The following is a 17,152-nucleotide window of genomic DNA, read 5'->3' on the forward strand; positions in this document are numbered from 1 at the left end:
GAAGTATCCTGCCTTTCCTCACTTTTATCCCTCCTGCTGCTTTTGTGAAGATTTTCACTGAAGTGAAGTAGAAACTCCAGCAAAAATAAGTGCCACAAACCGCACGCAGAAAGATCAATGGAAAATCCGTTGTCATTCAATGAATTCCTAAACAAATGTACTTCCACAGAACATCCTTTTTGTTGCTAATGCTTCTGAGCGTACTGTCTGGTGATTATTTTCCACAGTTGCTTCGGGTCGCTTAAAAAACCCCAAAATTAAGCTTTTTAAAGCTGATCACTGCACCTTTTGCCAAAGTGTTGCAGTCAATAGCATCGCTGTGACTTCCAGGCTGCTTTAATTGCTTAGCAGTGGAATTCACCCAGAGCCACTTCAGCACTTTTTTTTCTTAAGGCTGCTGAAATATTTAAGTCTGAACCTAAAGCAGGTGACAGATTTCTTGTCAGTGTCACAGCCAAGGTTGACAAGCCATGCGCTATCCCACAATTTACAGCTTAATTATCTCTCTCTCTCTTTTTTCCTTTTTTTTTTAAAGGCATATAGTGTGTGAAGGGAATCAGGCTACAGAGTTTTCCTGAGTAAAGTGTGTGATCAATAAACAGAGTCATAATTTTTTTTATTGTTGCCTGCTTTATTTATTTGAATCTTATGCTAGAACTCCTACTAAAGTTTCCTCACTACCAAGCTTTAAACATAATCAATCTTCAGGGAGATAAGGTTGCTTGCTGGATATAAAACGGTCCTGCATGGCTGATCTGAACCAGTGGTAAATGCTAATGTAAAAGTGGAGCTCGTGTTCTTTTGACTGCCTTCATACGACCACAGCTTCTCCTCTCTGTGACTCATTTGGCTCGGCGCACCTTCCCTGTGCTAGCTCGTGTCTGCAAGGATACAAACAAATGCCAGATGACGCACGGTTGGGAAGAATTAAAAAAAAAAAAAAAACAGGAAGAAAAAGAGGAAGAGTAGAGGAAAGAGGTTTGGGACAGGCGGAGAAACTGTTAGGATTCAGCACAGCCGTCGTCATCATCACCTCCATTGTTGTGTGACGATCAGACGGAGCGATGGCTTTTAACTGAAACTGGATTGCACATTGTAGTGCCTTTTCTTTTCTTTTTTTTAAGACACTCCAGCGAAGGCCGAGCAAAGTCATACATCATTTTCTCACCAGCCTCAAAATGTCATCCCAACAGTCTTAATCTCTCTATCTACTGTAGAGACATTCAGCATTTCAAAACAGGTAGCAAAAGATGATTGATGATTGGGCCGTGGCAGTAAAGCAGGCATTTATGACTTTTTCAAAAGAAATACACCCTTCAAGCAGTCTGCTAGAGGTGTGGATACTTTTCTTTTGGTTCTCTCACCCAGGGTGCGAGAGCCCTTAAATGGTCTAGAAAAATTAATGGATGAATAGAGGAATATGCATCTCCTTTTTGTTGAAGTGATTAGAATGACTTTTGTCTAATTCCACAGCAGCAGTAGGTCTCTGGCTGGAGCTGTTAGGATATAAACTGAACAATTTTTACCCATTCTGACCTTTGCTGTAAGTTTTAAGTTGCAATTGTGTGCCTCGAGGCAAAAAAGTGTAATACAAGTTTCCATTGTTATTTCTTGAAACTTGGAGTTCTTTTTATCTTTTGGAAAGCAACGCCAGTGTTCACTCTGCTTTTGGCTCAGTTGCTTTCCTTTTAGACAGAATTGCTTTCCTCAGAGTTTTGGATTTATTTATATATTTTCCAGTTTTGATTGAAGAAGTTTGGAGTTTTTGCACGGAGTGGTTTTCTTTTGTGCAGCGCTGCCATGGTGGCTATACCGATCATGCTAACTAGCCTGTAGTTTTGATGTGTCTCCTGGTTCTGTCTGCTGTCTGTGCTTCTGCACACATGAAACACATCGTGTCCTAAGGAAAAGGGTTTTGTTCTTGGAAAGAGCTCCTGCGCTTGGTGTCTAGATCAGCAATTGCACAAGCTTTCATATTCTGGCGGAATCACAGTAAATAAGCTTTGCAAAATTCCTAAAGAACGCTTAAAAATAAGCATCCACTGGCTTCATATTAAATTGTTTTTTTTGGTTTGTTTGTTTGGGCAAAACACCCAAGTTTGTCTAATCTTCTCAATTAATCATGTTAACAAGCATTCTAGAGTTCAATTGTTTAGGAAATTGTCAGCCATTTATCCACATTATATTTCTATCTAAAAGGCCAACGGGAAAAATAAAGGATGAAATTCTACAAGTAACAAAACAGCATCGCAAACAAACTGTTCTTCCAAATTAAGACATAAGAGTTTGTAACTAACTGTGCCTTGATTTTTGGGCTAAAATTCAGTTCATACATCATTTTTTTTAACCATGTGGAACTGGATTAAAAACAGGATGACCACTTCCACCAGGCAACCACTAACCAAGAATGAGTGGTTGCCTGGTGATTGCCTTGATTTTTTTCAGTTTCAGTCATCAATTACAACCAGTTGCCATGACCAAACTGTCGCCCAGAAGTTGAGGGTCTTAAATGTTCACCTTTCGATCGTAAAGCATAGATTGCCCGGTGGTATGTGACTTGTCTACAGACTATTGCAGTTTGACTCCAACTGCATTGACTCAGACAGATTGTTGAAGGTTTGCAAATAATTGCTGTCTCATTTATAAATCCAGACAAATTACCAACATGCTGCCATCAGTCTGAATGAGTCTTTGTTAATGAACACAACTAGATGAGACTCAGCTTATCTGTCTGCCAGCTGTTTGTATTCTGGATCTGTTTTTTATAAAAGCAACTTTTTAAGTGTCGATGTCATTCTGCAGTTTACTAATTTTACCTGATGCAGTTGCAAACTGATAGCAGACGTGACTGCGAGTGGTTGCAGACTTGGTCGCCGTCTTTGAAGAAACCAAGTCCATTGGTCACAATCACAGTAATTGTGGTTGTGCGTTGGTCTCCAAACACCATTTTCAATTCAATTAAAAATGTACTTGTATAACGCCTTTAAAAGCAACAGAGTTTTTTCGCAATATGACTGTTGTATCATGGCGCCTTTCACCTAACTAGCATGAGTATATGCTTAATGAGTGTTTAGTTAGATACAGAAAATATAAGATATTTCTTGATAGACATACTATTTCACCACAAATCCTGGCTGACTGCCAAGATTTGTGGTGAATTTGGCTAAGCAAGTAGCTTATTTACAATCATCACTATGTCCTTCCATTTTTCCACATGGCTGTCAAATTATCACAACAGTTGGAAAAATCACCAAGTAACCATGGACTTTTGGATCATTGAGTCACTTTCAGAGTTACTGTTTTTGTTGGGAGTTTGTGTGGAGTTTTATACATAACCTGAAGGCTTGAGAAAAATGTGAAACATTTATAAGCGTTGGGTTCCTCCTCGTGTTTCCAGTCAAATTTAAGAACTGCAGCATCGTGGATACACGCCAGAGAGGGAGCAGTGGGAATAGCTGTTTTTTAAATGTGATGTTTGGTTAGAAAATCAAGTAACACTACAATGTACGAAGGACTCTTTCTACTGCCAAAGCTGCTTGACTTGTTTTTTTTGTCAGTTGGGGGTCCAGAATCACGCTGTTGTTGCTGCTGTGTGCTTTGCAATTCTGTATTTGTAGAATTTTAGTGTTTTGCACATATCCTCCTGGACTCCTTGGCTGTTCACCAACATGGGTACGTTTTGTCCCCAATTTCTGTCAAACATGAGAAATCTATCGGGGCCTTTTATTTCCAATCATTCAATCTAACTCATTCTAAATGGCGTCCTCTCCCAAAATACTAATGAGAGCCTGGATATCTTTTTGGTAATCAATACAGATGACGCAGTAAAATATGGGTTAGTGCTGTGTTGGGTGTCGTCATTGTTGGCAACATCTACTTGACCAAATATAGCTCCTCTAAAGTGCAGCTCTTGGGTAATTCCGGGAACTTTCGTATAAGATGGTAAACAACATCGGATAATGGCAAGTCTTTACTGTTAATTGCGTTCCTGCTTTGCAAAAGGGATTCAAGGACTCTAGATAGTTGTCCAGACCTGAACTTTACATCTAAATACTTTCTTTTCTAATCTGGAATAAGTATACATGAACCTTCATATAATATTATCTTCAACCTTGGACGGAAAATTACAATTCACTATTAAAACCCTTGTCACTCCCCTCTTTATCAACAGCCTACAGCCACTCTCAAAGCAGTGCAGTGGGACAAAAGGTCAGACTCCATTTGATTATAATGAGCACAGCTAAAATCATAATGAGCTCCCTCACCGGGTGATTGGAAGCGACATTCATTTTTAAATGAAATTTGTGGTTTTATGACTTCTTTGTAAGGTGCACTGTTTGATGTCTTAGATTAAACAGCACAGAACAAAGAAACAGTGATGAAACAGAGATACAGGAGAGCAGCAACTTTGGTGTGTAAAATAGACTTTCAGTGTGGCTAATGAGCTGGGACTGATGCTGTTAACCCGCTTTTCTTCTTCTTCTTTTTGCACCGCATTGCGATGAAGTGTATTTGGTTGTGTGCGGCGCCCGTAAATAACCAAAATGCCTGAGAGGTTGAAAACAATCATGAAAATATTTCTCAACATTAAGTGTTCCTGCCTTCTTCCTTACACCGACTCATCCCTTTCACCCCATATTTTACATGTCTTTCAAGTCTGAACATTTTGAATTGACAGATCTGACACTATGGTAGCTTTTGTGGCTTAAAGCAATTTTTGATGCAACACTTCTTTAACAGTCTTTCAGTCTGGCACTTTCAAAACCAATTTCTCTTCAGTGAACAATGCTTTCTTGCTGGGTAGTGTCGTGCTATTTCAGGGCCTTGCTTACTATTGAATATTATTGCATAGCAACATGACTGGCTAGAAACGGGAGGGGGTAGAGGCATTATTTTGTTTCCTGGGCCAGACCACTGCTCTTGAGTGATGGGAACCTTTCCCTGTGTGTTCTCTGTGATGCATTTATAAGCTGGGGGCTGTTTTCTGCAAATGTAGACTATGAGGTCTAACACAAGCGTAGAACATGAATTTCAGGTGGAGATCATGACTGTTTATTGCTTTCACCCTGAGATACTTTAGAATTACTAAAGTTCCTCATGTTTAACATTTATTTTCAGAAATCATAAAGACATATTGCAGCAGATGATTAGAGTTCTATTGTCGTTTTCTTGAGCATATGTGAAACATTGACTTTACGGTAGCAACATGCTCTCTACAAGTGTATATCTTATCTGTATAATGTTTATCTTATCTGGACAAGATAAACTGCCCAACAATTCCAGAGCTGCATGCATTCAAAGGCACAGCAGGACTGTGATAAGATCTCAGCCAGCCGTAAATGCTGGCTGAGATAAATATTCTTTTAACCCTCAGAGGTCTAAGTCATCTTCAGCGATGGCACCAACCCCAATCCTAACTGTTATTCCAGGCAGTTAATATGTAATTTTTGTTTTTATAAAAAAAATTTTCCCCCTTTGTTTGCAGTCACTGAGCACAGAAAAATAATCAGTCTATAATAATAAAGTTTATTTCCCTTTATCCTAAATATAGCATTTAAGTTAAGGTTACATCTGTGATGCATTAAGGCTTGATTATACTTTCCATGTCCACGAGCCCACTACATTCCACTCTGTGATCGTTAGACAGTGAGAGTCCAAGCAGACAGATGCATGCCTGCCTGGTTTTTGTGCACCCCCGTCTGCAAAGAACCAACACTGCAATACACCAACTACACCACAACATCTCCAGCTGTCTGTATGATTAGCATTAGACCTCAGACAACCTCAGTAAAAGGTCATCTAACTCAACCCCTTCCTTCTACATCAACCTGCCTGCCCAAAAAGGTAGAGGCTATAGGCTGCCACTCTCAAAGTTACAGGTCATAATGGCAGCTTCCACAAACCACCTATAGGTACGGGACTCTTAGATTAGTTGTCTCTCGTAGTAGTGGTCCTTCAAGAGTATCTGGTTGTTCAACAACGCTTCATACCTGGAAAGGGTAAGTTCAGATTAAATTGGGTGTTTCGGAGGACCGTTCATATTGTTTAAGAGTTTATATCAAATTAACGCAGGATTATTCAAACATTATTCTTTGTGAGCAGCTCTTGGTTTCTTCTACTTTAAATTTATTATAGGTGGAGCTGTGGCTCAGGAGATGGAGCAGGTAATTTACAAGGGTTGGTAGTTCAATCCCTGGTTGCTCCAGTCTGCTGAATTGCTCCTGGTGCTTTCATAAGAAGTTAGAAAGCATAGAGGTTATATGCACTTATATATGTGAATGAAACATGTTGAATGTCTATGTTAGATTGTCTATTCTTATTTAATTCACTTAATGTACAGAATTCACCTGCTTGCTGCATACATGCTACTACTGCACATTCACCTAATGTATATATTATATATAATGTTCTTCCTCTCTTGTCATGTAACAAATGGATACACCAAACACATCGCTTCTTTGCAAATAATTCAGAAAACACACCATGAAAAAAAAAGGATGCTGATATGAAGCGATGATGAGCCAGATGCTCCTAAACAAGAAAAACTGGTAACGGCCATTAGGCTGCCTCCTTACTGTTCTGTTTTTGTTCTGTCCCCCCCCCCCCCCCAAACCGGTCGGCGCAGATGGCTGCTCCTCCATGAGCTACTGGAGGTTTCTTCCTGTTAGAAGGGAGTTTTTCCTCCCCGCTGTCACTAAGCTTGCTGATAGGTGGTTGTGTGATTAATGGGGTTTTCTCTGTATTACTGTAAGTCTTTAGCTTAAAATATAAAGCACCTTGAAGTAACTGTTGTTGTGATTTGGTGCTATATAAAACAAATAGAGTTGAATTGAATTCTGGTAAGCTAAATAAAACAAACTGATGAAATACCATAGTGACAATATAGCAAAGGAGTCACAGAGTAACACAACTATAACGTTCAGCTGAAACATCTGTGGCTTTAGGGAAATCTTTTTTTTTTTCTTTCTTTTTTTGGGGGTTGGCGGGCATCCTTGCCCGGCACATCTTGGATGTCATTACCTATAATATATGCAATTCTGTCACCATGATGAATGCTACAGCTGAAACATATTGACTTTCTAGTACTTCGGTCAGTCTATTGTTCTTCAGGAGGAGCCAGATGACTTTATCTGAGTAAAACTAAATGTGGCATTTGTTTTGGTGGTGGCGGTGAAAGGAACATAAATAGCTTGTGGCACAAGAACAGCAGCAGCAGTAACTTCATATAGCCACTCAGCATTCAGTCATTTACAGTCTAAACTAATTTTGTGGACAGTAAAATGTTAACACAGCCTCTAACCTGCTCAAACTATTTACCTCCTCAGCCCAGTATGATACGCCTACCTCTTTTCTGTTCTACCAAGTAGAGCATTTGTCCTACCCGTGCCATTTGATGGCTATTACCCAAATCTCTCCCATCCCTTAGTTGACTCATTAACATATGAAGAAGGCTGAAATATAATATGTCCTTTAATTGATGGAAGATAATTAATTTAGTCAAAGTGCCAGTGAAGAAAAGACAGAGCTGAGTGGATTTAGAAAGTAATCCTTTTGTTCTGGTGAATTGGATACACCATGTAATCAGCAGGTGCTTGATGAGGTTTATTCATTGTTGTATCTTTCTTATGTCATTACCTTTTTATATTTTGTCATTTTATTAAAGAACATGCTTATGAATACAAATGAAGCTTGTCCCTGTTTTGTGAGTTTTCTGTGAAATGAATTCATTGTCTCCCGCTGTGGTCGATGGTGCGTTAACACTCTTTGAAGCCTAAAGAGTGAGTTATTTATTGTAACGCACCATTATGCTGAGTTACAAAATTAAAGTGTGTCATGTTTTTTTGTGCTTGCATAGTCAAATTTAAGTTTTTAGACCTGTTTAAAAAATAGTAATAATAGAAACAGATGGTGAATTTCAGGACTTAGTTCATTATAGGTTTCTGACCTTTTTTATGTCATGTCCTTGGCAAGAAAATAATGATCTTCACACCCTAACGCCGCTCTGAAGCAGTGGCACAAGTCCTTATGTGTGCTGTTCTCGGCACACATCACTTCACAGTAGGGATGCGGCGGATTAATTAAGATTGTCACTCAAACATCTGGTTGCTGTGGAAATGGGCTAAAAATGTATCCTTTTCCTAACTTCTGGCTTTTCCTTGGGTGCTTTGGTACAAAGTTAATATAGCCTGGTAGGGATGGGTACCGGTTCTGACATAAACGGTAGTAACCAGACCGAAAGCAGCGCTTTATTTCGGTGCTTTTTTTTCCTGAGATGTCATACACTTTGAATTCTAGCCAATCATTTTACGTTTCCGAGGATAGTAGGCGGGTCCAGGTACGTATGTTCTTTTAGAGCAGAGCTACAGATTAAAAATGCCCAAGGCAAAGCGGTCAAAAGTCTGGCTGTACTTCACAGCAAAATATGCAAACTCAGCAGCCTGCAACAAGTGCTTTAAGCTGATACTGTGATACTGTGCAAAGGAGGTAACACCTCAAATCCGATGAAACACCTGGCGATGCATAGCGGGGTTTTTTTAAAGCCGAAAAATGCGCTGTATTTGATAGCTTGCTGTGAGACCTCACACCTAGCGCATCTACTGCGGGTGTGGTGCCTGTTGTCGGACCCTTAGTTAGCAACATCCCCCAAAAACCCCCAAGAGTAGAGTCCTGGCCCCTAGCCCTGCCAGTGTAGCAGAAATGATGACGGATGATGATGGCAGCAGCAGCCGTTCTTCTCTGCGTAAGTAGCTTAATGTTGTTCGTGTGTAATTTACGTTGAGTAGGCTAACCACGTTATTACATTAATGCATGTAAGGTGAACTAGCAAACACCATCGTAGTTACATGCGGCTGTCTTCTTGTTTGATGGCAGATGCTCCCTTCACCCTGGCCAAAAAGGCTAAAATGACCAAAGAAAAAAAGGAAAACAGTTAAACATGAGAGGTTTTTGGACAAAGTTTGTGTTTTTTCCATTGTTTAAGCACTGCTTCCGGCCAAGAGTGATACCATATATGCCCTATAGCTGCAGAAAAGGCTAACATTGTTATCTTTTTACAAAAAAAAACAGCTGAACATGAGAGGTTTTTGGACCAATTTTGTGTTCTCCATTCTTTAAGCACCGGTTTGAGCACCGTTTAAGCACCGGCACCGTTTCAAAAGTACCGGTTTGGCACCGGTATTGGATAAAACCTAAACATACCCATCCCTATAGCCTGGTGAATGGGTGCACAATCTGGATGTTACCTGCCCCTTGAATGACCATTATTAGCTTTTGTTAGTCATTCACATTGCCAATTATCCCTTTCCTCCACCTTCTAGGTGGTTCAGTAGCCTATCATTATTTTTCGGAATCAATGATAAATAGTTTTTATTTATCTGGAAACTTCTATTGGTTGTGCGAAGACGTGTATTTAGCATCTTCGTGGTAAATATGTTAATCTAGCTATAACATATTCTTTACAAGGTAAAAGGATGCATTTTGAAATCCTAACCATGACTTTTTTTCCTAAACCAAACCAAGTGTCTTTGATGTTTAACCTTAAGTGAAGGTAAAGAAAGTAATGGCTCCATCTGACTCCAACCATGGGATCTGTTTCTAATATAACATGTACACAGCACACTGCTTATTACTTCCATTTAGGTGGCCTGAATGACAATCAATTACGGTAACAAGTAGACATGATCAAGATGATGGCGTGGTTGTTGTTATTTCAGAAACAGCGATCTCTACGGTTTACAGAGAACGGTCTGAAAAAGAGAAAATATCCAGTGAGTTCTCTCGGTGACGCCAGAAGTCACAACGACAATGGCCAGATTGCTTTGAGCTGATAGGAAGGCAACCGTAATTCAAATAACCACTTGTTGCAACCGAGATATGCAGAAAAGCACCTCTGAACACGCAACACATGAAACCTTGAGGTGGATGAGCAGCAGAAGATCACAACAGGTGGCACTACTGTCAGCCAGCGACAGGAGGCTATGAGTTCCACCAGAATTAGACAATAGGCGATTAGAAGAAATGTTGCCCGGTCTGATGAGTCTCAATTTCTGCTGTGCCATTCAGAAGGTACAGTAAGGTCAGAATTTGGTGTAAACAGCACAAAAGCATGGATTCATCCTGCCGTGTAATAATAGCTCAGGCTGCTGCTGGTGTTGGTGAAATAGAGTGAGGGATATTTTCTTGGCACACTCTGGGCCTCTTAGTACCAACGGAGCTTTGTTTAAATGTCACAGCTTACCCCAGTATTGTCGATGGCCATGTCCATCTCTTTACAACGACAACGTACCGTGTTCTGATGGCTGCTTCTGGCATGATAATGATCGCAATGTAGCTAACAAAGTGTCCGATGACTGTATGGGAGAAATAACAGTATGGGACCGATTACAGCCATTTTAAAGGGCTAATAATATTTCAAATGTATGGAACGAGCAGACCCAATTAAGGGTGGGCGGTGAAACTGTTCTCAGTAATTTTCACAAAAATAACCCTTTCATTCTTACTGGCCATACTGCTAGCTGACAGCAGGTCACCCAGCTGTAAGCGCCCTGTAAGCACAGCAGTAAAATGAGGTCATCTTTGGCTTGTTTTGTTCATTGTTAGCGAAATGCAGACATTACAAATGAGTTTTATAACTCTAAAGTAATAAAGACACAGTCTCGAACAATACAGAACAGTAATTAGCAAGACAGAAAAGCTATATTTTGATTTGAGACATATTTTTTCAGGTCTGGGTAAAAGAAGGCAGAAAACAGGGCTGTAAGATGACGTTAAAGGGTTGTTTATTAAATCACAAAGATTCTTGCTTGTTTCATTAAGGTTCCATATATTTAAATAATTATTAACACAGGGACACATGGGCGACCTAGATGGAAATGGGGAAAATGTTGGGATAGGTGGTTAATGTTGTCTCTAGGCAGATTCTCTGGGAGCGGGAAGGGAGCCATATGCGGTTATGGAATGCACTTCAGGTGGGGAGAAGAGCTCTTAAAACATGATGGATGTCATTTTTATCAATTGAAATCTTTTTTTCATGGGCCCCACTGGTTATTTTCCTAACCCAATTACTAAAAGGGGATCTCCAGAGAATCTGAATGGGGGGGGGGTCGCATGCACATTTATGACGTTACGAAAAAACTTCAGTATGCTTGTATTTCTGAGAAGGCTCCGCAAAGACGTATCTAAACAACAGGATAACTCTGAACAGAGCACCAAATCTGAGATGGCAGGCTTTTTTGTGTTATTATTGGTTTAGCATTATATGATTTACAGTACCATATATATATATATTTTTTATCACCTTCATTTTCTGCCCCAGCTATTGTCCCACTATTTGTCACGTCCCACTGCTGCCATAATCTCATACCCCCGGTCAAGCCGAAATATCAATCAGAGGCGAAAGGCAGAACCAGAGGCTTTTCTTTACTGCCTGTAATGGAAAAGTCTGGGGTGTTTTTTGGGGTGTTTTTTGACACTGGCTTTTGTCAGTTTTCCTTTATCTTCTTCTTCAACTGACACCCACTAAATTGTGCAGTCAACTGCGGCACCAAATTGAGCGTCACGTTGCAAAAGGACACAGGTAATGATAACGCCATTCAGAAATCAGCGTGACATTTTGCCCCCCCCCCCCCCCCCCCCACCCCCGAGGTCTATCTTACGGTTCTACAGTAAACAAAATCCTGAGTTACATCAGTGCAGCTTTGGAGGAAAATCTAAAACTTGAACATGGAAATATCATCAGTTTTAACCATTAAATGTGATGTTTTATGGACTAAATAGTGGATTAAAGTCTTCCATTAAAGTCTATCTCTGGAGTTTGACCTCCTCTCACACATAGAAGGCAGATATATAAATAAAAAAGGACTTTTATCTTGTAAGAACATTTGGAACAAGCAGTGTAAGAGATGGCAAAAGCCTTGGCGAGACACGCTGTGGGCAAATTTTGCTTGTCACTGAGCCTAAATGGCACCAAATGTTGCCTTTGAAAATGTTCAGATTCATTACCTCCAAGTCTTGCGATCAACATTTTAATTCCTTAATGACTGGAAAGGCTGGAGGTTAGGAACAAATTGTTTCCATGCTCACTCCTCTTCATCACTATTAACAAGGAAGTTTTAGATTTTGCTCGGCTTCAATTCATTACTGGCTGTGCCCCTCTGCTGACCATACCACATGTCAAAATTTAATTTGGGCCCATGACATAATTGGGTCTCATTTGTGACACAGAGTGAGCTATCTTCACTGTTGCGCTCCTTATTTGTGATTTAGGTTGATGAGATACTTTTTCCCCCCTTCGTCTTCCTCTTCTTTCTTTCTCGTGCAGCTCTAATTTGCAGAAGGCATGTCAGCTGGAGAAATCTTTAACAAAATTGCTTTGAGGGCGATCAGTGAAATGTTGCCTTTCCCATGGCGGTTCATTAACTTTTGCCTTTTTGCTCAATTCACATGCAACATCATTTTTACAACATAATCACATAATAACAACATACTTAGCGACTGATTATTTTATTATGGACTGGCCTATATATCTTTCTTTTTTGCGATTGTTACTAAACAGACGAGTGATTTATTTTGTTTTGTCTAACCAGCAGTATTGGCAGCAGGTAAAGGCAGAGTGAGGTTGAGATTAATTAGCAACAGCAGGTGCAGTCAAAAATATAATATAATGCAATATTATAGAGTGTAACGTATCTGTAATCCGCGTCAAAGGTGTTTTGTTGCATCTCCTGTGCTTGTTTTCTCAGTTTGCTTTTGTCCTCTCTGAGGGAGCTTGCAGGCCCACTATAGAAAAACATCATTTGAGAGGCTTGAATGAGAGTGTCATCATTTAGTATCTTTGGCTTGACAAATGACTTATGATGTAGCAGTTATGATAATGGTTGTCTTTTATTCTTCTGGTAATTGCCAGATTGATTAACTGACTTTGTTTCATTGCTATTCAGTACAATGCTTGTAGCCCCACTGAGTCATATTCCTATTAAAGAAAGTTGATTTTTAAAGGGGTAGTTCATTCTGGAGTCAGATATACTGTTTTTCAACCATCCTGTGCGACCACTTGGCAACCAGCTGATGTGTCGGAGTTGAGTTGCGCTCATCAGTGCAGACGGACTCGGATTGATTACGGACCAACGCAAACAGATTTGTTGGAAGTCTACGTTTATGCATTTCACAGAAATTATTTGCAGTCAGCTTGAGTCAGACTGCAATTGTTTGGAGGCAGGTTGCCACTCACCACGTGACCGTGTAGTCACTTCATGCAGTTGCACTGAATGTCACAATGGTTGCCTGGTGATTGCATGGGATTTTGCAAACCTCAATGTCAATGCTTTTCTTTTTGTCACTGTTCCACTCACTATATCACCATGCACATGGGTTAGCTTGCACCATTCACCATGGGGCTTAGCTTACATTACAGAGTATCTAAATAGGGGAGCGCATGGGGTAGAACGCAATCCTGGCAAATTCCCCTTTTTTATTTATATTTTTTTATTACAAGTTATTAAAGAACTTTAGTATTGTTCATTGTCAATACAAGATATTTATATGCGGTACATTGAATTTGGCCTTTATTGTTGAGAAGAATCTGTAAATGAATCGTTTTGCCACTTTATTCATAGGCAACACAGTGGTGCAGTGGTTAGGACGGGCGTCTCGCAGTTCCTGGGTTTGAGTCCTTCTGCCAAGCATACATTATTCATAATTTGAAGTTTTCCGTAGGTGTCTCTTTTTCTGGGCCCTGTGCCGCCTCTCGCCTTATGACAGCTGAGATGGGCTCCGGCCCTACCGTGACCCTGAATTTCATAAGTGGAAGAAAACAGATGGATGTCCAAAAAGGATGGTCTTGAATTGCCATCTAGATGAATTCCAGCCTGTGTTGGTACAAAAGGATGTAAAGATGCTCAGATTTTAGCCATAAATGTTTCGTCACATGCTAGTGACAAGAAAAACTAAATGGATAATCAACATCAAAACAGCATAGATGGATACATAGCACTACATGCCATGGGAAGAACATGTATTTGGTTTGGAAATGAACCGTCCCTTTAAAGAGGAAACTATTTATTTTGTACTCGTGCTCTATTCTGTACATTTACAACATGCAACACCTCCCCCACTCGGTGCTGTGACTCTCCGCTGTGCCCAGCTGTTTGCCGTAGCTCCCTTGTTTTGAGCAATGCCCCATCCCCCTGTGGTTTGGCAGGCAGTTTGTTATGCGTTCCCCTGCCATCAGTACTCAACCCAGCAAGTCAACTCACCCCTGCGTTCTGATCAGTCCAGCAGTGTGTGTGTGTGTGTTTGCGTGCATGTGTGTGTGTGTATACTGTAGTGCGCACTCAGCATCCCGGTGGGTTTCCACCTGCTGGTGCCACCAAAGGAGCAGCACACAGGAGATGTGATTGCAGAGCTTACAGCAAGGGAGGATGTGGGCGAAACAGGAGAGAAAATATCAGAGCGTGAAGCATGTGCAGAGCATGCTTCATGAGCATTCTCAGAGTGGAGTGGTTACTTGGTTACTGTATATGAGTACAGGCTTTAATTTAACTGAAATACTGCAAGTGTGTAGCTGCCTGTCGCTTTTAGGATTTGCAGGCAAAAGTGGTTTTATCCTTTGAATCCCAGAGATAAAACATTCATAGATACAGAGCTTGGGGAAATCTGTCTTGCTGCATTTGTATTCCTGTATATCCTTAGGTGATCTGCTGTTTGCATTGTTTGATTCTATGAAACACTGACAGGTAATTGGCAACGTGTTTTCTGGAAGCCTGTGGTTTTTGGCTCGTCCTGGCAGATCTGAGCCCCGTGAACAAACTGGCGAGGGAGAGCTCCAGGAATTAGTTTGACTTGGCAAGCTTTCCACAAGGTGAGATGACTTTGATCAGTGTCCCCTTGTTTGTTGAGGTGGCACTTTCTGGGCATGAGCTCTGTTTTAAGCAAACAAAAGACTATCTCTCTTGGCATTTTATCAATAGATACAGGGTTACCGAGGGTGGACTGAAGTTTTTAATACATTTTTCTTCTAAATATCTTGGTGACGTACAGCGCATAGTACTACCACGCATGGCTAAATGCAGTATATTCATAGAAAGGAGTTTTGGATTGTTGACAAAAACAGATTTGATCTGAGAGTGTCGTTTCTTTCCACTGTTGTTATAGGTCGTGTTATCATTTCTTAAGATTAAACAAGTGTTGCCATTATGTTGAATAAACCTTGTTAGCCATACACACTGGTTCCATTTTCCTTGTGCAGTTCTAGCTGCATGCGTAGAAAGCTTGAGGCAGGGATAACAATAGCAAGAACCCTTCATATAAAACAGAGCAGGCATCACTGACAACTCGCGTTCAGGAAGCCAGACAAACCATGAAAAAGAGTAGCCTCAGTGGAAATGGGTTGCAGAGTTGCTTGCAGATGCAGCAGCAGCTCAAACTATATACCCTGTGAATGTGATTGAAGGCATAGAAAGGTAACGGCTTCAGGGACCGGCATTGTTTCTAGGCAGAGCTTACACACGGCTCTGCTGACTTCCTCATGTTGTAGCTGTATGCTGTCACCGTGGGGCTGCTTTAATGGCATGCAGAACAACGTATCCAGTTGGGCTATTCTTGGAGCCCAACTGATGTAGGATTTTTAAAAAGGATACCAATGCAGATATTTGGTGATTTAAAAATCTGACATTTTCAGACACACAATCGACTGCAATGTACTGCATGAGATTGCAAGTGAGCAAACATTAGGGATTCCGTGTGTTGGCTAGTTTGTGATTCTCTACAGCATAAAGTTGCAAACCTGAACAATATACAGTAGGACCAATACTGATGTTTGGTGACGTTTTTGAAATAAAATATTTCTGTTGTTTTTTTCATAAATTACATAGCAGTATAAGTATTATAAAGTAAGTATTATATTTATAAAGTATTATAAATGTTTATACTTCTGGATCAGCAGATATTGACTGATAATATCTTCCTCCCCAATAATCCGGTCAGGCTTTAGCTATTCTTTGTGTTTGTTTTGTTGTTGTCTCGGTAGCTTAGCTCCTGCCAAGGAGAAGACAGAAATCACAGCAGTGCAAAGAACTACTTTACAGTGGAGGCTGGTGAAATGCCATCTTCCACTGTTTCTTCCTCTGTGGTCAACACCACCGTTCTACCTATGCGTAGCACAATCCCTGGGTTTACACATAAGCCAAAATCCTTCACTCTGTGTAGGCAAACAAAGACAAATGTGGTACCATGAGTATGAATTAGCACTATGTTGGATTCTGAGATGATGTAGCATCTTCTGGTTTATAAATGTCAGCAAAACCACTGGGGCACCTTTGATGTTACATCCATTTATGAAGACATTTTCATCTGCTGCTGCTTTTGTTACTTTAGCACATAGTTAGCTGTTCAGTTTTCCCCCATCGTAAACAGTTAGCGCAGATTTAAAAAAGGAATAAGACAGTCATCTGACTGGCTGAGCAGTCTTAGCTATTTATATTCCACTCTCCTCCAACTCTTCTTCACTTGGTGCTGCTGGGCAGCCTAAATGGCAATTTAAATGGCAGGTGCACCTGTTCAGAAATTATTGTTTGTGTTCTTGGCTCGCTCGTGCTGCTCTTTGTTAATGTGTGATTAAATCAGCCTCTATATTGAAATCTGAACCCAGAGCTGATTTGAGCGAATGTTTGCTGAAAGTTTGCTGCCCGAGAGACGAGGCCCAAGCGGAGCAGGTGAACCGGAGCAACAGATGCGATGCTGATTTGAACAGATGGCAAAAGAATGCATAAAAGGTCAGGTGATCTGTGCCTGTGCTGCTGTTGCAGAACACTGATTGGGTTCTTTTTAAGAAGGAAGACAGAACAATAATCCCCCTGCATAAAAGGGGGATCAAGAGCTTATAGCCCCTAATTACTAATGGTGGGAAGCGATATGACATATTCTTCATCTTTTGACAGGTATGATTAGGGATGGGTATCGTTTAGGTTTTATCCGATACCGGTGCCAAACCGGTACTTTTGAAACGGTGCCGGTGCTTAAACGGTGCTCAAACCGGTGCTTAAAGAATGGAGAACACAAAATTGGTCCAAAAACCTCTCATGTTTAGCTGTTTTTTTTGTAAAAAGATAACAATGTTAGCCTTTTCTGCAGCTATGGGGCATATATGGTATCACTC

At 40.5% G+C, this 17,152-nt stretch overlaps 1 protein-coding gene and 1 long non-coding RNA gene across 4 annotated transcripts in view; both read left to right on the plus strand.

The window, feature by feature from the left end:
• The window catches only part of LOC146492085 (interleukin-1 receptor accessory protein-like 1-B), a 338,383-nt gene that overhangs the window by 162,817 nt on the left and 158,414 nt on the right, over positions 1 to 17,152 (plus strand). The window lies entirely within an intron of this gene.
• Positions 2 to 17,152, plus strand: part of LOC146492086 (uncharacterized) — a 41,015-nt gene continuing 23,864 nt past the window's right edge. The window contains exon 1 of the long non-coding RNA XR_014872503.1: positions 2 to 16,934. This is a non-coding gene — a long non-coding RNA (uncharacterized LOC146492086). The remainder of the gene's footprint in view (positions 16,935 to 17,152) is intronic.

The sequence above is a fragment of the Neolamprologus multifasciatus genome, chromosome 23 (genome assembly GCF_963576455.1).
Source record: "Neolamprologus multifasciatus chromosome 23, fNeoMul1.2, whole genome shotgun sequence".
Lineage (NCBI taxonomy): Eukaryota > Metazoa > Chordata > Actinopteri > Cichliformes > Cichlidae > Neolamprologus > Neolamprologus multifasciatus.